This window comes from Protopterus annectens, chromosome 7.part0 (assembly GCF_019279795.1).
Source record: "Protopterus annectens isolate FY-2018-M chromosome 7.part0, PAN1.0, whole genome shotgun sequence".
Classification (NCBI taxonomy): Eukaryota; Metazoa; Chordata; order Ceratodontiformes; family Protopteridae; genus Protopterus; species Protopterus annectens.
The window spans coordinates 1,633,958,738-1,633,977,939 of NC_056739.1; positions in this window are offsets into that span (position 1 = coordinate 1,633,958,738).

A 19,202-nucleotide genomic window follows, 5' to 3' on the forward strand; every position below is an offset into this window, starting at 1 on the left:
CTGCGGCCTTTCCAGTTGTTGCAGATGTCTTGAGAGGTACATACCAAATGGGGTGTTGTATTCTATAATGGGTCTAATGAGGGATCAGTACAGTGGGACAATGACATCCTTTTTTTCTGGATGAAAAGCCCTTAGTGATGAGGTGTGCCACATAGAAGGATTTCCTGACTGTTGTGGCGATGTGGTTATTGAAGGTGAGACCACTGTCTACCTGTGTCCCTAAGTCTCTTATCACACTTTCAGTGTTTAGTGTACTGCCACCTATGTGGCAATTGATGGGTACATGTTTTTTCCCAAAGGGGATAACTATACATTTCTTGGCATTGAGCTTGAGCTTGAGCCCATTGCTCTGGCACCAAGCATCTATTTCTGTAAGGCCCTTTTGTAGGGTATCCACATCATTTGGGGATTCAATAATGGCTCCCACTTTGCAGTCATCTGCGAACTTTGTTAGCCAGAGTCCCTTAGTGTTGGCCTGTACTTCAGAGAAGTAGATGCCAAACAAGAGAGGTTCCAGGATTGAACCCTGAGGTACTCCACTTGTCACTTGTCTGGAGCTGGATTTGGAGTCAGCTACTTTTACAGTGTGGGTTTAGTCAGTAAGCCAGTTGGCAACTCATCGAGTGACATAGGGATTAATGCCCAGCTTAGTAAGTTTATCTATGATTCCAGAGTGGGGGATGGTGTCAAAGGCCTTGGCGGGGTCCAGCTAGGCTGTGTGGACTGCTCTATCCTCGTCCACGGATCTGGAGACTGATTCAAAGAAGTCAATCAGGTTCAGGAGACAAGATTGGCCCTTCACAAACCCAAACTGGGTGGGGTCCAGTGTTTTAAGGTTGCCAATGTCTTTGTTTATAAGTTCCATGATAATACATTCCATGGCCTTACAGATCAGGCTCGTCAGACTGACGGGGTGGTAGTTCCCAGGATCCAAGGTGGATCCCCCCTTGTGGAGTGGGATAAATGTAGCTGTGGTCACGAAGCCTGAGGTGAGGATATGATTAAGCATAACACTTAGCTGAGGAGCCAGTTCATTTTGTAGTTCATGTAATAAACAGCCCGGTATGTCATCTGGTCCCATGGATGCTGTATTCTTAGCTTTGGAGAGTGCGTTTTTTACCTGTGTGTCCATTATTACCGGAATTTGGCAATCTTCTGGTATTGAGAAGGGCCATTTAGGGGGTGAGAGGAGGGGTGAAGTTGGCACTGAATCGATCTGCCAGGATACTGGCAATATCCTTGGGATCAGTATACTTAATGCCGTTCTGTTGTAGCTCAGCGCAGATCTGAGCATTGCCATTTAGATTCTTGACATAGTTATAGAATGCCTTGTGGTTGTCTTTGGAATCTTTGGCAATTTTATTTTTGTAACTAGCTTTGGAGAATTTTATGAGGGATCTCAGCTTCTTACTGAGGCTGGTAAGGGAGTTTTTTGCATCCTGGGATTTTCCTTTTTTCTGCAACAGTTTCTTCCTTTTGTTGTAAAATTTGTTTATGGTAGGGGACCACCAGATTGGCTTCCTTTTTTTGCTGGAGATCATATTGGTTCTATTTGGGATGGCACGATTCATGCATGAGTGGATGTGCTCGTGCAGTGCCTTAGTGTAGGACTCAGCAGTCGAACTTTCAGTTCCCGTCTGCATGGGTGTCATGAAGTTTGTAACTTCTGACTTGAGTAGCATGAAGTTGGCTTTGGAGAAGTTTTTTTATGGAGGTTTCCTTACTGGGAGGTGCGGTTGGGATGTGGATGTTAAGGGTGATTAGCTTATGGTCTGACCTGACCAATGAGGGGGTAACCATAGGTGTGGAGCATCAATTTCCCATGTTGGTAATGACCAGGACTAGGATATTGGAGCCCCTGGTGGGACTATGGATTAGTTGATCCAGGGCATTAGAATTTATGAATTCCAAGAACCGTTGGGCAAAGGTGTTTTTTCACGAGTAGTTTTCCCAGTTAATGGCAGGGTCGTTGAAATCACCCAGTATTAGGGTGTTTGGTTGTATATTAATATTTTCCAGTATGTTTAAAAAGGTGTAGTGAGAATCTTGGGGCATGGTGGGGGATCAGTAGCAAGCTACAGTTTGGATTGCAGTCTTACCTAGTGTTAGTTGCACCTGGAGAATTTTAGACACATTGTGTTGGGCAACTAACCTGGTGGTGTGAATATCCTTGGTGAATATGGACACTTTTCCACCTTTAGTGTTTCAATCCTGGTTTGGTGGCCGAAAAGTGCGGTAAGAGTTGTAGCCTGGTATTGTAGGGGTGCTGTCTGGAGCCTTGAACCAGGTCTCAGTTACTGCACAGATATCGATGTTCTCCATTTTTAGGAGTGCCTTGAGAGAGTGCATTTTGAGGTTTAGACTTCCAGCATTGAGTAGCATTACCTTCAGATTTTGCATGCTTGTACCTGTTACGGTGGTGGCTTTGTCCTTTGAACTTTGCCTAAAAAAGGCATTATAGGGGTGGCAGGAGCCTTAGCCAGTAACTTGAATCCCAGGGGCGACAGGTGCAGACAATCTCTGGCAAAGCATCATGGTCTGTCGATCATGTCGTCCCATAAATATTAGTACCTGTCTCTGGATTCAAACCCCGGTCTGTGTGTGGCAAACTGAACAACATATATACTGCTTATCAAACTGAGCTACTGGAACACTGCTACTGGGCCACCTCATCAGTGGTATATTATTATTTGATTTTATTTGCTGATTGGCCTTATTGTACAGAATTCTAGATTTGGTACCTCACTAGCCTCATACAGAAAGCTATACAGTACATTAAATCAGACCTCATTAATCTAGACATTGAAAATCTCTTAACCATGGACCCTCATTAATTTGGCTTTGTCAAATGAAAGACCGGCCTCTTTAACATCATTAATTCCTTTGACGAGGTAACCAAAGCAGTGGACAGTGGTTATGCAGGGAATACAGCATATCTAAGCCTGACCAAAGCCTTTGCCACTATTCCCCATGCAAACCTTATTAACAGAACTTTAAATCTGAATATAAACCTTAATGCTGTGTGGCAGATAGTTGTCTCCATAGAATTCATGTGATTAGAGTTGCAGATGCCACTTCTGAAAGCAAAAATGTTACTAGTGGTTTATCAAAGGACTTCGTCTTGGGCCTTCTCCTTTTTTGTATTTATTTCTTATACCTTCAGGCTAGCACTGTTGACCTTTGGCTAATTAAGTTTGCAGACTACTGTAAATTGGGTGATGTAACTTGATTGTCAGTTGACTCACCATTTCCTCCAACATGGGTTACACCATGTTAACAATTGGGTTAAGCACAATGGTCTCAAATTAAATGTAAAAAAAATGTTGCACAGTTCAGTTTTGGTAAACAAAACTGTTTCACTTAGCATATAGGATATGCACCCCTCTAATCAGGCACTGTTGTAATGGATCTACGCACTTTTGTTAATAATTCCTTATCATTTGACCATCATGTCACCACAGTAGTCCAGAAAGACTTTCATCTAGTTCATCTGATCTCCAAAAATATCTCCAAGGAAGTCTTAATTCCTCTTATTTCACACCTTATCAGGCCCATTATTGAATGTATTTGTCTAAACAAATCACAGAAAGTAAGAGACCTCAGAGATTCATAACTAAAAAGAGTAGTGGTCTCAAAAATCTTAGCCATCAGGAGAGGCTAGCAGACTTTTCCTATACCCAGTCTCTTACAGACTAATCTTTGGATATCCATGTCTAACCTTTTGAGCCAGCAAAGGTCCAACCCTTCTTGATGTCCTATTCCTTCACAAAACTGACAGTAGTGCAAATACTTGGTTAAAGGAACTAAACCTTCATCAGAAAATAAGTCACATCGGCATGATAGATTCCTATCAAAATGTATTCCTCGGCTCCGAAACAAAATGTCCACTACATGTCAAGCAGAGTAGTGCCTTTGCCGCATTGAAGGTAAACTTGAATAATTGGATGGACTGAAATTCTCTGTATTGTCTTGTCAACCTTGAGGCTAGAGGTAACTTTTGAATACAGCTGTTTATTTGCTATCATTTATTATAAAAAGTATTTTATTTATTTCCTTATAACAATATGCATGCCAGGCAGGGTTACGAGCATGAAATTCAGCCCAGCTATTACAAATTAAACAGCTGGATTGATGTGGGGTTGAAATTCCACTATAGTCACCAAATAATGCAATGTGTACTGGGTTCAGAGCTTAAGTCTCCACAACGGCAACTAAATGTGTATGCAAAAAAGTGGTTAGCCTTAAGATCTAATGGAAAAAGTGAGCTACTATCTTGGATTATAAACAAGCACGCCAAATACAAATAAGCTTTACATTGTTAGCTACAGCATGGGGTAATAATCACTGACTCCTCAGAATTTCCCGTACCTCAGTCTGACCCTATGCCATCTACTGCTAACTTATCAAGTGTAACCAAGAGTTAACCAAACTGTTTATCACAGATACACACTCACAGTGTTTCCTCAGTAATGACTACTGATACTTTCCTTATCATAATACCTATTTTCTGTATCCATAGTCATGATATGCTTCAACTGATCAGTTAACTAATGTGATACCAAAATATCACTACTAACCACCACTAAATTATAATAGCTAATGAACACTCTTCCTTCAAAAAAGTTGGATACTAACAGTCTCACCAATGCTGCAAAGATGCCCTTCATTGTAAAGAAGACATCAACTACAAGCCTTTACAAATGAGTAAATGAAAGCTCCTTAGTTTTATAAAGATCTAATTGCAAAGAGAAAACAAGGAAACTGTTCCTTATGGATAGATTAATGACAGAAAAAAATCTAACTGTATATGTTATTGTTATTTCCAATTACTTATTATACATAACTAAAGCCACTGGATGAAAATAAAGTTCAACAAGGCTATGATCCAAGAATCCTTGTTTTAGCATTCCCTGTAAGACAGAATTTCCCTCATCCAAATAGCAGTCTCATACACAATGTAAGGCAAGCACAGCAGCAGTGCATTTTGGAAAATATGTATACTTGAAGCATAAATAAAATACATCCTTCATTTTGAAAAAGTTCTCTACCAGGATAAGGTAATACATGATGTCAGGTAAAGTGCATGAGAACCGTAAACAATTCTATATTATTAAAAATAAACATTTTAAATCCTATAGATCTAATTAAAGACAGAACTGCATGTAAATAATAAAAAAAATGTGTATCATCTGACAGGTATTAACTTTATGTCTTTTTTTTTACTTGATTTTTTATTTGATCGTATAATGCATTATTTTACATTTTTTATATTCCTATTATATATTACTGCACAACTGCTATCCTTTAATGTACTTCAGGCATCAGAAATGCTGGCACTGTATTTCAAAGTACCTCCTATGCTTGCATTTTAAATATGATGCATATTACTGTACAACTGAACCCCAGTTACACATGAAAAGGGTCTTCACAAATGTTTATCTGCATTACTGGACTTCATCACCATCATCATCCTCATCATCAAAATGTATCAATATTTTTTCAGTATCATTAGTGATCAGCCCTATACTTGCTAATCTATTAATTTTGGAGTCTAGGGCCAGGAGGACTTTTATAAAACAGCTGATAGTCAGTTCATTTATGCCGGGGGATGGTTTGGGGAAGTCACATTTATGCAACCTCATCTGGAGACAAGACGTCTCAAAGGCCATGGCTCTGAGCAGCTTGCTTGGAGGATGTGCTCAACTGGTGCAGTGATATCATTTCCCATGCCTCTCCTTACACCTAGGGACCTTGACCATGCACATATGTATGATGACTTCCAGTACTTTATCTGCAACTTCCCATCAGATCCCTTACTCCTGGAACTCTGAACAATGGCTAAAGTGAGAAAGTTTTCCTACAGAATTACAGAGACCCACCCAACAAAGGAACATGTTTGAGATTGCCCAGCATGGAGTAACTGTGAATTTGGAGTTATACAGACAGGGTAATTGGGGACCACTCATGGGCTAAAGTGGGGTTTGGGTTGTGAGACGGAGGAAATTAATTTTGGATCCTAATTAAATAAACTCAACAACACTGGACTGGTGGCATTCTCATTTGAAGCTCCAAGAAAAGTAACTTAAATCTTCCAAAATACCACAAAATAAAATAAATAATAATAATAATAATAATAATAATAATAATAATATAAATAACCATTTAACTACAAAGGCATTTGAGAAATAGACAAAACTCAAGCAAAATCTGAAATTCAAAATTGCTGCAATCCTCTGGACAAAAATGATCTCTAAAGAATACAGTATTCTAAAGTTATAACACAGAACTGTAGTAAAGTATGACAAATACACTAGAAAAATTGAAAAGTACAGCTAAAAATAGTTAAGAAAAAAATTAATTATGCCATACAAAGTGGCATATAAATAATTATTAATGATAATCCCACTAAAATAAATGTATGCAACACCTTAGAAATCTGACAAAGACTCACTAACATTCATAGTTCTGATCAAACTCCCAAAACACAAAGAGCAAAAACAAGGGCTATGCATAACAGGTATATTTATTTATTTTACATTTGTTTACCAGAATAGTCCCACTGGATACATGTCCATTTTCAGCAGAGGCCTGGGGAGAAAAGCTCCAAATAGACAAACTTACATAGCTTACATAAGAAGTTGGATAACATTAGAAAATATAAAAACAAAGCAATTATGTACAATCGTTTAGTAGTGTTCCCTAGTACGGACTCACAATTCTCATGGACAGACACAATTAAAAGCAAAAAATATCAGATTAGATGCAGAGTTTGGTGACGTAGTTACATGTTATGATATTTACAGATTATGCTTTCAACTTATAACTTAATCAGGGTTGGTACATGGGCAAAGCCAGTTCACTCTGAGATACTGTTTGAGGTTTTTTTTTTTTTTTTGAAGAGACTTTTCGAGGATTGTAGGGTGATATAGTTTGGCAACGAATTCCAGGTGTTGCCAACAAAGTTGGCAAACAGGGATTCACCAGCAGAGTTATTAGCTTTGTGGGTTTGGACCAGTAGTTTGTTGGCTGACAATAGGGATCTCAGGATCCTATATGGCTTAATAATATTTTTAATTGAGGTGGTATCCTCATGGGGTACAGAATGTTGTGTGCTATTAAGAGTTGATTGAATTGAATTAAGCTGGGAAGTTCTAGCCACTCCAGTTGTTTCAGGTACTGGCAGTGGTGGGTTCTATAGGTGGAGCCAGTGGTGAATCTGGCAATATGGTTGTAGCTATGGGACAGCTTACCTAGTTCAGATTTGTTGAGGTTTGAGAGTACAAGCAAGGCATATAAAAGAGTAGATAGTAGGTGTGACCGGGTGATTGCAGTTCTAGCCAGTGGAGTTACAAATTTCTTGTTTCTATACAGTGATCCAAGTTTCTTATTGATGGTCTGTATGGTTTTGTTGACCTGTAGGTCAAATTTGAGATTATTGTCTATGATAACCCCGAGAAGTTTGGTGTGTTGATCAAGGGAGATAGTGGTACCACTGTTGGATGTGACAGAGAATGAAAGTGTGGTAGATCTACTAGTGGGGGTGAAGACTAGAGTTTAGTTTTATTGGGATTCAGCAGTAGGCATTGGTTGGTGAGCCAGTTCTCAATGGTGTTAAATGTATTTGGGTTAGGATTTGCAGTTTGGATGGGGAGGTGGCTGAGCAGATCAGAGTAGAATCATTTGCATATTGAATGCAGGTAGCTTTAGGGATAGTAGTGTGAAGGTTGTTGATAAAAATAAAGAAGAGCAGTAGACCTAGTATAGAGCCTTGAGGGACACCAAGTGTGAGAGGTAGCTGTCTGGAGAGTTTGCCCTGCCATAGTACCACCTATTGTCTACCAGTCAGGTAGAACTGGAACCACTGGATTGTGTGCTTATTGAGGTAAATAGATTTTAGAGAAAGAATAAGAAGTTCATGGTTGACCATGTTGAAGGCTTTTGATAGGTCAAGAAAGAGGGCGGAGGATAGCCTATTGTCATTCCTGTTTTGGTTTATGGCATTAGTAAAGGTAAGGAGGGCTGAGGTGGTGCTGTGGTTTGGCCTGAAACCATGCTGGGAGTTGGATAGTAAGTTATTCTGTGAAAGGTATTGCATTAGTTGCTTGTGTACACATTTCTCCATTATTTTGGCTAGTGAGGAAAGAATGGCAGTGGGTCTATAGTTGGACATGTCTATTGAGCTACCACCTTTATGGAGTGGGATGACGTGGGATATTTTTCAGAGGGAGGGAAGAGCACTTTCAGATAAGGTTTTGTTGATAAGGCTAGATATGGGATATGCAATGGCATCTGCAGCTATTTGTAGGTACTCTGCAGGGAGGAGGTCAGCAGCGAGGGTGATAGGTTTTAGTTTTTTTATGAGTGTTTTGATAAAACTAGTGGATATCGGTTGGAAGCTAAATTGGGGGTGATTAGTGGGAGGATTAGGGGTGTGGTTTAAGTTTGTGGGAGTTAGTTAATTTGCTAGAAATTGGACTGTTTCAGTGAAAAATTTATTATAAGAGCCAGATATGGTCTCTGGAGAACTATGGATGTGGTTAGCCAGGGATGGGTTGGTAGAATGACCTGGATGAAGTAGTTGAATTAAGCCTGCCCAGAATTTTTGAGGGTTGTTTTGGTGTTTTTGTACGAGATTTTGGTAGAATCTTTTTTTATCTAGTAAAACAGATTTTTTAGTATCATTCCTGAGTTGACGATATTTTAGATGGCCAAGTTGGGCTTTAGTTATTCTCCAGCTAGCCCAGGCTCTGTTTCTAGTTTTGATTTTAGATTTGGTGTCTTTTGTGAGCCATGGTGCTGTGTTTGATCTAGATTTCATTGTACATGCCAGAGCATGGGAGTCAAGAATACTTAGGAATTTAGTGTTAAAGTGAGCTATAGCCTCTTCAAATGGTAGATTTGTTAGTTTTGACCAGTCAACTGCTTTTAGTTCATTTAGAAATATAGCGGTGTCAAAGCTTTTCCTGTTTTTAAGTGTTTTATATTTGGCCTGGTGAAGGTTTCCTTCCTTATGTTTTATGATATAGGTTAGTAAGTGGTTGCTAAGGTCTTCAGGAAGAGTGGCAGCTGTGTATAGTTGGGGTTGGTTATTAACTAAGATCCAGTCTAGGATACTTTCCCTTTTGGTCAGTTTGTTTATTCTAGTGGGAGAGGTTATGGTCTGTTTAAACCCAGATAAGTTTATAGAGGTTGGGGGGGGTTCAGAGGAGCAGGGGTACCAGATCGGTATTGAAGTCACCAAGAACTATGGTTTCTTGGGGATAGGTAGTAGATAACCAGCAAAGGATATCCTCTAGGGTATTTAAGTTGTTGCCTGGTGGAATGTATGCACAGATGATGTTCAAGCATTTGTTCTGGTTAATCTGTAGTTTGGTTATGAGGAGTTCTGCATTATTGAATTGGGGTGTTTGAATGGTGCCTCTATTAACAGTTAGAGTATTTTTGAAAAGGACTACTATCCCACCTCCTTTCCTTGTAGTATAGACTAACTGGTAAATATTGTATTCTGGAGGTAGTGTCTCATTATTAGTAGTACTAGGTTTTAGCCAGGTTTCCGTAAGACACATAATGTCTGGGGAGTGAGTTGCTAGGAGGGCGTGTAGGTTGGGAATCTTATTGTTAATACTTTTAATATTTAGGTGAAAGCTAGGAGGGAACTAGTGGGCGTAGAAAGGGGTATCTTGACTGTGGGGGTTGTGGTAGGGGGAGTGAGTTATTGGGTGTGGGTGGGCCAGCGTTGGGATGAATGTCCCCATGTGTTATAAGGTTATAGTGACATGATACTCTAAGCTTTAGGAGTTTATAAGTTATATGAATTATATATGAAAAAATATAGAACATTTTTCTCCATGATGAAGAACACCATAATAGCGTTATAAAACCAGCAATATATAAACCTTATTTCTTCCTACCATCTTGACACCTGAAGCAATTCAGTCCTTAATACCAGACAAAAACTAATTTGCTGTCAAGCACTAGGACACCTGAGCTATAAAAACTATTCTGCTTCTGGGCTATCCAACAAAGCCACTAAAAAGTCATCGCTATGTTTAATAAAAAAAAAAAAAAGTAAAAAACATACCGTACCTAAAATAGAATGTTCCCAAAACATGTACCACTGTCTCACATCACCAGTATCGTCTGAATTCCACATATTGAAGAAAAACAACTACTAAGGGCAGACACATTATTACAGTTAACAAACAAAACCACACTCCTTCCCATACAAAAACTATGCTGAATACATCTAATGTATTTTCAGTTCTGTGGGTAATAGGATACGGCCCTGATTATGACCCAAGTGACCTGGGTTTGATTATTGACCTGGATGCTGTAAGAAGAAGAATGAAGCATGAGTTTGCTTGCCTTACTCATGGAAGAATAGCAAATGCAACAATTAGTACCCTCCTGGGCAGTGTACAGAATTAGCATTTCTTACTAATTTTTCATAAGTGCATTTCCAGAAAAAAATACATGCCATCAATGAACAGCATCCGTCTGCGATCTCTGTGTGCCCCTGTTGATCCCTGTTAACCTTCTTTGTTTTGTGAAAATAAAACACAGATATACACCTGGAGGATTTTCATTCTCCTTTCAGGTGGTATTAGTAAAATATGCATTTTAGAGAAAGTGGAACATTAAAATCAGTAACAACACACTTATTTAAAATGGTCCTTTTGAACTATTTCATGTGATGTAGCTAGTGTGAAGAGAAATAGTAGCAAGCTCATGTGTTCAGTGCGCATCCTTAGTTGTTTGCATGTATTTTACATTCTTAGGAATCTTCACAATTTAGTATGATTTATATCAATAGTAATCTGCTTAATCTCTTCTGGTCCTCACGTGCATGTCATAAAGCAGTCAGAAGCTGCAGACTTCCATCTCCGTATATAAATGAATCAGTTCCATTTCTTCTAATTGAATGGCAGGGAAAGTATAATAGCATCTATCAAACTGCAGGATTATTTCATTAGGGCTACAGTGCTCCCAGCTTGAATACATAATCAATAGGATGTTATCAATAAAGATCAGTTGTCTGATGATAAATAAAAGAAGCAATAGTACAAAGATTTATCTGCACAGTTGAGTTTGAAAAGGTTCACATGTTCTATATATGACATGAGCTTTGTGTGCAGGTTGTAATTCTTTATAGAAATCACATATTTCAGAAACAGGTAAATAAAGCTATGTTGAACTGATAAGCCAAGTCTTCTGTTATTCTGTATGTGATAATAATTTCCCAGGCCAAGCCTAGAAAGGGCCCATTTTAGAACATTTCACTCACCTGGTAAAGAAGTGAGTAAAAGGAATAAATAACACAAAACAAGGTAAAGTAAGACCCTTGCACAACATGCAATGTATAATATCTGGTTAAGCTATGCACTTCTGGCATATTTCACATGAGAATCCATACTCAGCAGTCCTGGACTGTATTACCTAATACACATTAATGCGCAAACTGAAGACAAACTTGGCCAAATTAGCATGCTGTTCAAAAATGGTTAATGGTAAAACATGTAAAGGAACTTTCTTCCTTCCCGTGACAGGGTAAGATTTTTAACCATTTTGTCATGGTCTCGTGTGATGAGTATTCCAGTTCTGGATGTCTGCATTCAGTTCATTCAGCTTCTAAATCTAAAAAGATACAGTGCTTAAACAAATCTAACAACTAGTTTTAATTAAATCACCTCATCAGATATTTTTGCTCCTTAATACAGACTACGTAGGTACTACTAAAATACTTAAGATTCTATCATGAAATAAAATAGCTGTTCTGAGCTTTGGAGATTGAAAGCTTTCACTTAGATGGGGTTGATTATTCATTGTTCGCTTTTTTAAGCATTTAATGATATAACATAGACCCGTGGCACACAGCGTACTATACCCAAATTCTTACTATCATTGACCACTAATATAGGAAGCCATAATATCCCATAACTTCAAAAATACATTCCTATTAACATGGTAATTTTTTATAAAACAAGGTAAATGTATAGTAAACTGGATATTGCTGTGAAAATAGATCCATCTGTGCCACTTTTCTGTTTGTACAAAAAACAAACTGATATGGATAAATTAATTCATTCACTTCCATTGTCATTTGGTTGGTTGCTATTCTTGCTATTATAAAATCCTCGAAATTTAAACCGGAAAAAGTCTATAATGCACATTTCCTAACTCTATACAATTTTGGGTCGCTGACATCAGATCTTTTCACACTTTTTATAAATAAGTACAACATCTATAACTAGTAGTAGTTGATGCCAATTTCAATGTTTACAACTTTGTTGAAGGTAGCATTGTCGCCTCACATTAAGACGTTGACCTGTTCTATTATCAGCTAGAGCATCTTCTGTGTACAGACATGCATGAATGGGCGTACCTTCGTTGAAGGTTGTGCATCAGAGCTGGCAACTCGGTACGTAAAAATCTACTGCCAATCATTAGCGGATCGGAGTTCCGCTGTGGCGACCCTTAACCAGGAAAAGCCGAAAGACACAACAACAACAACAACTTTGTTGAAGGTCTACTGCTTTCTACTGTACAACCTTGTAATGAATGAGCATAATTAATGCAATATAAAGGGTAAATAGTTAATTCTGAAATCTGGTAGGGAGTTTAGATAATCTACACCTTGATTTCTTCAACTGTGACCAGGTATTGTATATTATACAGTGATTCTTAATATTTTATAAGTACTGAAATAAGTAAATGTTCTGTTCAACTTTCTTTGGTATGCAAATTAACTATGGATAGTAAAAAAAAAAAAAAAAAAAACTACCATGTACCATAATACAATGGATATTTAAAACAGTCTTATGGTGTGATTCCCTGCAATAAAATGGTAAAGGTTTTCCAACCTTCTTTACTGTGGAATAATTAAACTTTCTGGTTTATTTTATTTGAAGTATGTTTAATTGTTTAGAATATGTGTTATGATGTATATTACAATTATTAGTTCCCAGCAATTTAACAATGACATCTTATTGGAACTTGTCCTTAGCAGAATGCCACCTAATCAAAATCTGAAATAAAAGTTCCTCATGTAGGTCACTTTTAAGTGTTCATGTCAGCAAAACTACGTTTCTATGTGCATCACATTTAATTATTAATTTTTATATTTTTTGCAGTTAATCAATCGATATTTCTGAATCCTATTTTTAAATGCATTATGCATTATTGATCATGCAATGCTTATCTATGAACTTCATGTTGCAGGCTCTTTCCAAATGTTAGGATTCCACATAATGGATGACTTGAGCAATGGGCACAAAATGCAAGTTTTGTACCAATATAAGGAGATTTTAAAAAACACAGAAAAAACTCAATGTTATGTAAACTTGCACACATACCTAATAACAATGGGTATTACATTTGTTCTGACATTACCAATCTGTTGCCGATATAACATCTGCTCCAAATTCATAATTTTTAAAGTAGCTTAATAAGATGAGTAAGCTGTCATGCCATAGTTACTGAGATCTTCACAGCTCAAGATGCTCAAAACATCAGCTATAATCACTGTTTTACACAAAAACCTCACATGCATAACATCACATAGGAAAAAAAAGTTAAACGTCTTTTATGTAGGAAGCAACCCATTTATCCCCATGCCCCTTGCTAATTATATGTACCAACTCTGAGATTATACTGCCGATATCTTCTACAACCAGCTTCTGGCATTTTTCTAAATTGCTGGCAGGAAATGGGTCTGATTTCAACTAAATGCACTACACCTATATACATATATATATATATATATATATATATATATATATATATGTGTGTGTGTGTGTGTGTGTGTGTTTATATATATATATATATATATATATATATATATATATATATATATATGTGTGTGTGTGTGTGTATGTGTGTGTGTGTGTGTGTGTGTGTGTGTGTGTGTGTATGTACAGATGTATATAAATACCTGTAAAGAAAATGTGTATGTGTGTGTGAATATCTACATATATATCCATATCTATATAAATATATATATATATATATATATATATATATATATACAGATATATAAATAGATACATATATAAATATATATATTTATGAGTGTTTGTATGTACATACATATATCTACATATTAGAAGATTTGTGTGACGTGCAAAATGTTTCCAGCCTTAGGGTGTAAGATGGCTCCTACTCTTAAGGAAAAACACTAATGCACAGGGAAAACTGGTACTCCTTGAGTATTGAAGTTGCTAGATTAGCCTCCTTAAAAGCCAAGAAAAAAGAACCACAACCTGTAGTCTGTCTCTGCTAAGACTCCAAAGTAATCAAGCCAAATTGTACCTTTTGCTTATTATCAGCTAAGTCATTCAACCAGATTCTTATATCTAACTTTTTCTAATGAACCTCGCCATGTTAAAGTTAAGGGCCCTGAGGCTATGGTACCTTCCTTTTTCAAACAGATTCACCACTTTCTGTAACTGAGCTCTAACTTCAAACATTGAGATGAAGTCTATTTTCAACAAAGATTCACATGTATGTGTTTAGCCTCCTACCAGAGTCTGAGCTTGTGAAAGTTTAACAGCCTGCAATATCTGCACAGTTTCACTATGTATAAATATTGGCAATGGACCTATCTTCACATGATATGTAATTCCTCCCAGTGCTGTAATAACAATTTCTTAATTAATCAATACTTCCTTCAGTTATAGGTATTTTATTTTGTTATTATAGGGAGCATGCTGGAATAGCAGTCAGTCATATTTAACAATCTTCAGTCCACATAGAAAGCTGTAAGTTATCTTAGACCTACCACATGCAGATCCCTTGTGTGGCTCTTTGCACACTTCTTAATATTGGTATGTACTGAGATATATTAATTCTTTAATGGAACAAGTAGCCCATTACCTGACACAAAGGATATAAGGTAGATGCATCAAATCACTGGGACAGCTACACAATTCCCAGCAAGGTCATAACTTGCATAACACTTCAGATGAGACCTGACCTTCCTTATCTTGGCCAAACAGCCTGCAGAATATATTTATGACCACTGGCTAGAGTGAACTGACAATGAACTATGTGTTAAAGTATGTATAAATAATGCATGTCATGTTAACTAGAGTTAGATATGATGATGCTCTGTTAAATGTACATCTATTTAATATTTTTCTTTTCAACTTATAGACATGTTATGAGTGCTGGATTACTTTGAGGTCTCAATTGAGAAAGTGCTTATATGTACTGAAAAATCATTTTATTTGTGTAAATTTTAATGAATCTATGTATTAAAGGTTTTGTTTAGTATAACTTGGTGTTGCTTTAAACAGCAATCCTCAGCAGTGTTATTCTTGTTTTTATCGGTTTGTGTGGGAGAAAACATACATAGCCAACAGCAAATATGACCACAGACTTAAATGTTGTACTTGCTAATGCACTTGACCAAACTGTCTCCCTCCTAACCAGAGCTGTTTCTTTTTCAAGTCCTCACAAATGTTCCTCAAACTGTATCAATTGAATTTTTACCAATATCTATTTAAATATAACTATCATACTGTAAACTTCTCCAAATAGACATGTTTTGCTTCTCCTAATAATTCCCCTACCTTCAAGAATTACTAAAAATATACTTTTTACCAGTCTTACTGATAAGCACAAATGGTATCACTCCTTAGAAAACATCATACTTCTGACTACTGCGTACTCATCTGAATTTTATTCCTTTCTGAATAGATGTACTGAGGTGCCTGTACTAGTTTGACCAATGCATATTTGCTTAGTTTAGGATTAAAGGTGCATGTTGGAAATGTCTACAAATCTTATAAGAAAAATAAAAGACGTCCACTTCATTATTATAATAGGGATGAGAAAATAGTAATTAATTCCCCTTAAAGTTACTACTGAAAATGCAAGAATGACTGTAAACTTAGGGTCACAACTAAATTAAATGAAACCCACATGGTTTTCATCTGCTATATTAAGAAGCTTAAAAGTAGCCAGTAGTTCTGCACTGAACTTACCCTCAATGGTACCTCATTATCTGACCCCAAGGACATATGTTCTTGACAATGTATTATTTTCCTGCTTTACCATACCGACCCTCTCCTCCAACAACAATTCTCTCTCTCTTATGAGAAAAAAAAACTCTGGACCAAGTTTGTTTTTGCATTTTCCAGAATATAAATGCTGGGTCCTGACAATATTCTTGGCTGTGTGCTAAGAAATGTTCCATTAACTCTTCAGTATGAGCCTGTTATCTGGTTATTCTTCATGGTGTGGAGAATAGCTGTTGTGGTGTTTTCGAATAAGGGCTGTTCTGCTACACCCTGATACTAACATGTCTATTAGACACACAGGTGTCACTTGTAAAGCTATGGAATGTATTATGGCTGAGCTAAAAAAACAGCAATATTGTATTGCTAGGTGAACTCCAGTTCACCTTTGTAAAAGTCAGTTCATGCCTGCTTAACCTGGCTGAACTCTTTAAGGGAGATACTGAGGACATGGATAGGATCTCATCACTCCTCCGACATTACCTTTCATGCAGGGATTACTGATAAACTCTTTCAACTTAACATTAACCTACACATAGTTTACTGGAGAAGTAACCGGCTATCTGACAGAAGTCTTACTATTAAGGTCAGGGGTAATTGCTTTATACAGCAAATCACACCACCATTGGTGCCCTGTAGAGGAGTGTCCTGGTCCTCCTCTTAGGTATATACTTCTCTGATATGAAAACTGACATCAATAGTGTCTGTGGCAGAACAGGTAATACACTCACCGTTAGAACAGAAGATTGCATGTTCTATTCCCATATGCAGCATAAGGAGTGTTGCACTCATGGGTGTGCTGTTCTTCAGCTAAGACATTATACCAAGGCCACATCTGCTTGAGTTGGTGGTAGCTCAGTTGGATATAAAAGATCCCACAGCACTGATTGAAAGGAGTAGGTGTCCTTTATTTAACACAACATAAAAAACATTATTTAAAATGTACATATTTGCAGACACATATATAGACATTTATATCTTTTACTATTTATTTTTCTTATAATATCCTCACCCCACTCCTTCCAAAACCATAATCTGATATTTCTCAATATATCTGCCAAAATCTATTTCCCATTAAACAACATTTTTATTCTGTCTTTCATTCCAAGTAAACCATATCACTTAAAATAAATTATCTACCTTTCTCATACATTCTTTCTTCTTATTGTTATAATATCATATTCATATCTTTATTGTTTGACTAGTATTCTCAAAAACATTTCTTCCATAACTTTTTACAGAGTTTCACCACTCTTTTACATTTCAAAAGACATGTTGCTTTGTCTTTTCCTTCCCACAAAATAAACACACTCTTTCACCTTTCTTTTTATATGGCATATCCCCCTTATTGCTAACTTATTTATTACATTCTATTATCTTGGTAGTCCATTTTTCCTGACCTCAATTGCTTTAATCACTTCTTCTGGTAAAATATTTGTCTGGCAGTTGGTTTAGAGCAGGGGTGTCCAACCTTTTGGCTTGCTGGGGCCACACTGAGTGAACAGAAATGGTCTTGGGGCCACATATAAAATATATCATATAGTTAACTCTTTCATTGCTCCGGAAGACCACAGTCGATCTCCTGGCTGTACTGTAGGTACATTCGAACAATCAATAAATATAATAAATTTATAATATAATATTTGCCTTAAAATTCTAATTCTCATTCTGATTCTCTAATCTAACAGTTAAATCTAACATCTTAGTTAATATATATATATATATATATATATATATATATATATATATATATATATATATATATATATATATATATATATTTTTTTTTTTACAAATAAACTGATATTCACTACAGCACTAGCATTTCTCACTGGGAAAACCATTCCAGCAGTCCAACTACGTAAAATGTCAACATCAGCAGTCCTGCAATACTATAATCCACAAAAATAACCCAACAAATTTGCAATAAAGTAAAGAATTCACATTACTGACATAATAAAACAATTCTGAATAAACTACAAGAGGGTCTCACCCAAACAAATAACTGGTTCCAGAAATATGGCCTCAAGCTAAATGGCAAAAAATGCATCATCTTCCCCTTTGAGGAGAGTGATGTCCCCACAAATTATCACATTAATAACAATGTTGTAAGCACGCAATAAGTCGTATGGTACTTGGGCACCCAGGTTGATAGAAACCTGACTTTTGACCACCACGTTGTCTCCAATGTAAGGGAAGCTTTTTAGTTGGCCCACTTCATTAGTAAGGGTATCTCATCCAGGGACAAGGAGGTCATAACATCCCTGTATTCTTCCTTTACAAGAGCCATTATTGAGTGCAATGCCCTTTTTGGCATGTGCCTCAGCAAAACACTCTGCCAAAAGAAAGACTACAACCATTTCTGACAAAAAAGGTCAAAGGACTAAGTTCATTTAGTTATCCAAACAGACTAAAAAGCTTCTTGCTTTCCTCTGTCTCTCACTGGCCCCTATACATTTCATCATTGGCTTGCTTTCCAGGCTAAGAAAGATCCTGCCTTAAGAGACTTCCTCTACCTCAGAAATACTGGTTATACTTAAAACACTCACTACAAAGACCACAGCCTTCACTGCAACATAAACAAGCCACTTTTTATGGACAGGTTCTTGACACAAAAACCTTCAACTTCTGTAAAAAGCTCCTCTCATTATCAAACAATGTAGTTCAGCAACACGATGGCTGGATGGATAGTCATAAATGTAGTCCTTGAGTAAGTAGCATAGCCTTCATCAAACCAGATGGAAAATCCACATACTAAACTTTCCTAGCTGGATGGCTAATATCTAATATTGGTTACTCAAGTCTAGTTGCCCAAGAAGAGGGGCATGTTTAACTAAGAATTCCATTTGCAAAATTATATTCAGTATACATATTAAATCTCTCTCTCTTACACACACACACACACACACACACACACACACACACACACACACACACACACACACACACACACACACACACAAAAGCCCCTACTTGTAAAATAGGCAACCTCAGTAATAACATGACACCCACTCACTGAATGAAATTGTCTGGAAGTCAAAATATCTGGAAAAAAAGTCATAATAGAGATGGATTAATCCATGCAATTTCCCCCCACCAAAAGGACTATCAATAAATCAACAAACAATTGCTTGGCAAAAAGTAAATCAATAAGAAAACCATAAACTCTCTAAGATAATGCTACAT